The 5,741-nt window shown below is 45.1% G+C and overlaps 1 protein-coding gene across 5 annotated transcripts in view; it reads left to right on the top strand.

Moving 5' to 3' along the window:
* The first annotated feature begins 19 nt into the window (after positions 1–19).
* Positions 20–5,741, top strand: part of FOXN3 (forkhead box N3) — a 377,361-nt gene continuing 371,639 nt past the window's right edge. For 3 of the 5 annotated variants that reach the window (XM_005871180.2, XM_005871177.2, XM_005871182.2), the window contains exon 1: positions 20–76. The gene's annotated coding sequence lies outside the window, so the exon portion shown is untranslated. The remainder of the gene's footprint in view (positions 77–5,741) is intronic. The other 2 variants (XM_005871181.2, XM_014543671.1) reach the window with 1 other exon arrangement.

The following is a 5,741-nucleotide window of genomic DNA, read 5'->3' as shown; positions in this document are numbered from 1 at the left end:
TGGGCCACCCGCGAGTCCATCCGCCGCAGCCCCCCAATGCAGCCGCGAGAAGCCGCGGGGGGGCCGGCGATCGAAGGTAACGACAATGGGGCTCATTTCCTGCCGCCTGCTCTTCTGCTCGGGTTCAGCATTGTCACGAGCAGCCCTCGCTGCTCAGGCTGCTGCATTTGGGGGCACCCTTTGATTTTTTTAAGGTGTCCGTCCCGTATTTCCACCTGGCTTGGTTGATGGATAGCACGCAGCCCATGGGGGAGCGATCCAGGGATGGCAAGTTGCATATTTTCATTAGTTTTGTCTCAAAAGTAAGTTCATTTTTTAAAAAAAGTTTCTCAGGAATTTGTGGCTAGTCGTTTTTTAAAGAAATTTTTCTTAAAATAATAGACAAATGGATCATTTTAAAAATTCAAGTAATTGGTGTAATTCTGTTAATTACTTCCTCGGGCTTTACTTTTGTGGGCTCCCCGGGCGCTACTTTTATTTTCAAGGAACCGCCGAGGTGAATGTGGAGTTGGGCTCGGGCAGTTTCCAGCATTGCTGTCGCAACTGTGTTGCCATCAATTATACACAGTCTCCAATCTGTGGGCAGTCCCAGCTCTTCTCCGAGGCTGTAACTGGTTACGCTGCTGTGACACCTCCGGATGGAGAGTTTCCTTGGAGGGCAGTCAGACTGTTTCTCCTTTTGGAGAAACATTGTTTTGAGGAGAAAACCATGATGCCCGGCGGGGGAGGCTGGAGAGACTGTCTCAGGCTTTGTGTGTACTCCCGGGATGACATTTGGGGAAGGGTGCACACGTTCTTCCTGGGCAGCTTCTAATGGTGAGGATTGTTCATTGATTTCCTGGATTAGTTTCCCTGGTTGGGAACGCGGAGCCCCTCTGTCACAGGATGTGCTTAAGGTGACGAGTTCCCCAGCAGTTGGGACACATGATTGCCAGTGTAAAATGTGCCTCCTCTGCAAGGACTGGGCTGCCGGGAGCTCCCGCGTGGAGCTGTGGTGGGCAGGGTGCGACTGGCTCCTTGAGGTAAGAGGGCATCGTTTCCCGAGCTGAGGAAGAGAGCCTGTGTTGTGCCTTTTGTTCCCTGTTTTTCATTGATCGCCAGCTCTGCCTTCCAGAGGGGAGTGCAGCCCGGAGAGTGCAGAGCTGGGGAGCCTGCACCGATGACTAGGGCTCACTTGAACTCTCACACTGATTGGTTGCGGGAGACCCAGACTTGGGAAAACAGCCACCCCCAAACCTTTTACAACCACCCTGTAAATTCAGATGAGCCTCCTTGTGCACAGATTTCTGCCAGATTGATTGTTAAGTCGGGTGCCGTTTGCTCGAGGTGCCTTTAAGTTGAATTTTTTTGCCTTTATTTCTATGCAGATTAAAGTAGGCCATTTTGGTGGCAAATTTCTTTGCAGATGTCAGCGACTAGCCTACATGTAGAGACCTATCACTTTACAGTCCCTTCTAGATGGTTTTTTTTCGTCTCAGGAGTTGTAGAATGCTAAGTTATTCAACTTAGGATAATTTTTCCTACGCATTTTTTTTTAAATCTGAATATTGAAATAGCACCATCCGCGGATGGATGCTTAACTGTATCTTGACTTTGGTAATGTGTCTGTGCACTGGCATGGAGCAGGCACTAAGTTTCCGTCCACAACAGTGAAACATAAAGGCAATGAAGAGCAAACAGGCAAAATCGGCTTGCACACTATTATAAGGAATTGTGACATCTGGTTTGAGGAGAATGCATTTCAAGTCCAAGAAAAAAAGGTCACTCTTTACCTTCTAAGAATATGGGTTAGTAAATACCGTGGAATATTATATCCACAAGAGGAAAAATATAAGGCCGGTGCGGATATCTCCATTTGAGCCTTAAACCACCTCAATTAAAGGAGCAGCGTCCCATAAGTTGTTAAATGTATAAACACTTTTCTGATTGGCTTAAAAATTTAGACACAGGAAGTGGATGGTATCTAATAACCGTGAGTGGAGCCATGGTTGTCATGGAAACTGAGAAGAGTACCCCCCCCCCCATACATACACTCCCATAACCACCACTTAAAAAAAAAATCCTGCATGTCATCACAGATGCCTGGAGAACATGTTGGCCTCTGTAAGCTTTCCCACAGCATCTGTTGAAACCTGAGACTGTGCCTGTCAAATCAAGGTCATTTTACAACAACAATCAAAAATGCAGTCTCCTAGATTTCATAACTATTTTATTGAAAATATGTGAGGGGGGGAAAAAACCTGAAAGCAAGGATGAACACACGTGCTTACTTGGCATTTTGCTGCTTCTGAGTTATGCAAGGAAAGGCCAGGAAGGTATTGGAGCGCTTAATTGTGACATCAAATTGATTTGTCTGTCTCCTGCTAGAACCAAACTCTTTTTAGAGCTGTGAAGACTAGTAACATACCTGTGGAGGAAGAGTCGCCTGGGGGACGTGTAATGAAGACCTTCCGTTTGCAAGAGGGTTCGGAGTTGAACTCTCACAATTGAATTCCAAGAACCTGGGCATTTTGGAACCGGGCCCCAAGGCTGCCTACTGCAGGGGTAAATGGAGACCATGCCTGGGGCTTTGGGAAGGACAAGGAAGGTGTTTTCAATGCAGGAAGGGGAAACCGAAATTGAAATAAGAATGGTTTCAAAACTGAAACTATGATTATTTGGTGAACTTAGAAAAGTTTCCTGTTCTTTTGTGAATAGAGAAGCATGCTTTAGTTCTTAGGGTAATTGAGAGGTGCTCCCAAATCAAGGTTGTAAATATTTTCAATGTCTTGGTTGGTACTGGTTGCAGTGAGGGGAGTAAAGAAAAGTTTGGAGACACTCCTTCCCCCCCATTTCACTTTGCTAAGTGACAGATACCAAAGAGGCCCTCTCCAGAATGTTGACTTTGGGGATGAACACTGAACCTTCTAAATATAGAGCCAACGCGTTTCCTGTATTCCTCTCATCTTTCCACTGGTAGCCTTCACATGTTAAGTTCTGTGTCTTCATTCAGTAATAGCTTCCAATCATGATGATTTAGAGCCTTGTATTGCTTTATCTTAATTGAAAATGGTCACTTTTAAATCGCATTTCATTAACACTGATCTTTTTAAAAAGCAGCAAATTTGCTTTGTTTTCATCAACTAATTGCATTGGGGGAGAGAGAAGGTGGAGAGGACCCTAACATTGCTGGGGTGATTTAGGTATATTTCACGATCCCATGTTGTCCTATAGTTAATGGATTTGGTGAAAAGGTTAAGTTTCATGGCACAACTGTTCTCTTTGAGCAAAGGATTTCCTGTAGGGAGCTTTCTTATCTGTGACTGTGTTCATTGGCAGGAAACTTGTCAGTTGCTTGTTTTTACAAACAGAAGGAAATGAATGGGATTTGTTGGTTTCTAGAATCTCCCTTCATTCTCCATGGTCTGTCAGACAGTTTGCTCAGAACACTTCATTTCTGAAGGGACTTCGCGGAGCTCCATTAAGTCCCTTCAAACCTTTGGCATGCCTGTTTACTTATTTATTTACTTTGGGACCAGAAAAACTGATCGTTATGCTACCATGTAAAACGTCTTTTACCAACACAAGTTAACAAGATACTCAAGTTCCAACTCATTTTCAGTTGTCAGACGCACACATACGCACGGTAGCAGGCATTTTTTGATAGCGATGCCAAATTTCTAATAATTAGTCTGGAATACCAATCACATTGCCAGTCTTGATTTTGGGTTAACCTGGAGAGGTGAAGGGAGAGAGGCAGCTTCATTCTCTTTGAGTGTAAGGGGGAAAAAATGCATAAAGACTACCTGTCAGGTATATGCCTTCTTTTCTGATGACAAAAACTTGATGTTGAGGGAGGGTTGGATATTGGGGGTCGGGGTGGGGTTTTGCGTCCATACAAGGAAACAAATCTTAACTTTGAAAAGATTTATTGTGCCACAGTCTGGCTTATTTTTGGATATTGTAAATATAAATATATTTGTTTTAATTCATATATGTTTCAAATTTTAGAAGTAGGGTGAGCTTCTCTAAAGAAGAAAAGGACATAACCTCCATCTGAAGGGGCAGCCTGGGGTGGGTTTAGGAGCACCTGAGAGAGAGAACCATTTGTCGTTGCTATGGTGTTTACGCCCTTTTGAAGGCATCATTTTTTTATTGATATTTAGCACCAAATGAAATCTGATGTGAGACTCTAATATATGAGTGGAATGAAAACAGTTTCTTTGAGGGAACCAAGAGCCTGCTTTCACCCCCTGTGCCTGGGACATACCCTGGGACTGCTTTGGACACAAGTCAAAAAGCTTTTAAAGTGCCCAAAATATCCTCTAAAGAAGGCCGGAGGGAGTGGCTTACAGAGTCCTGGAACATCTTAGCTGCAGAGAGAACTTTTGTCTTGACAATTTAAGAGGGTGCTTGTTTTCAGAGTGAGCAGGAAAATGGTATGCAATACAATGTTTTAAAATAAGCCAGCAGGTAGATAGTGAAAGATTGGACTGGACAGAAGCATGAAAAAAGCCCTGGTCTAGTCTATAAGTAGGGAAGGACAAAGAATGTCTTACGGGGTTACGTACAAACCAGGGCCTCCTTTCCTTACAAGTCGCAGAAACATAGCACAGAGGTGTTCGAGATCCGTTGATTATGATTGTACTCAAATGCACGGATCTATTCTCTTACCACCTCAGGATATCTTATATCCCTGTTATCCTATCTGTCAGTGAAAGTTATTTCATATTAAGTGTCATTCATGAAAGTTTGCCAAACCATATAATCTGCCTGGCAGACTCACTGGTGTTTTGAGTGTTGAGTAAAATGATAACACACAGTTGTTATTTGCATATTGTCAAATACTAGAGGCCCCGTGCATGGATTTGTGCACCGGTGGGGTCCCTAGGCCTGGTCTGCAGGGATCAGGCTGAAACTGGCTCTCCGACATCTCCCAAGGGTCCCGGGTTGCGAGAGGGCAGTTCTCGGGTGACGCACCCCAGAATTGGGCTCCCTTCTCTCTGGGTCTGGGGTGCGGGTGAAGCAGATTTGGGGCCGACAGTGCCCCAGCAGCAACCTAACCCACGGCCAATTCTGGGAGGAATCGGGCTCCCTCCTCCCTCCTCTCTGGGTCCAGGGTGTGGATGAAGCAGATTTGGAGCTGATAGTGCCCCAGCAGCAATCTAACCCACAGCCGATTCAACAAGGAATTGGACTCCCTCCTCTACTGGTCAGAGCATCTGCCCCCCTGGTGGTCATTGTGCACCATAGCCACCAGGCAAATGGTCGAACAGTCAGATGGTTGCTTAGGCTAGCAGCAACCTAACCCACGGCCAATTCTGGGAGGAATCGGGCTCCCTCCTCCCTCCTCTCTGGGTCCAGGGTGTGGATGAAGCAGATTTGGAGCTGATAGTGCCCCAGCAGCAATCTAACCCACAGCCGATTCAATAAGGAATTGGACTCCCTCCTCTACTGGTCAGAGCATCTGCCCCCTGGTGGTCATTGCGCACCATAGCCACCAGGCAAACGGTCGAACAGTCAGATGGTTGCTTAGGCTTTTATATATACAGATATTCAAATTATCTCCTCTACTAGTATTATGAGATTGACTAAAATGGCAGTATTGGGATTGGGCTTGGTCCTCCTATTTTACATCCCAGAAATTACAAGTATTAAGATTTCTAGGGGTGGCAGACAGAGGAATCCCCTCTACTTCCACTCTTGATTTAAAAAAATATATATTTTTATTGATTTCAGAGGGGAAAGGAGAGGGAGAGAGA

The sequence above is a fragment of the Myotis brandtii genome, unplaced genomic scaffold (genome assembly GCF_000412655.1).
Source record: "Myotis brandtii unplaced genomic scaffold, ASM41265v1 scaffold332, whole genome shotgun sequence".
In the NCBI taxonomy this organism is placed as follows: domain Eukaryota; kingdom Metazoa; phylum Chordata; class Mammalia; order Chiroptera; family Vespertilionidae; genus Myotis; species Myotis brandtii.
Note: the sequence above shows the minus strand (reverse complement) of the source record. Positions and strands in the feature narration are given on the sequence as shown.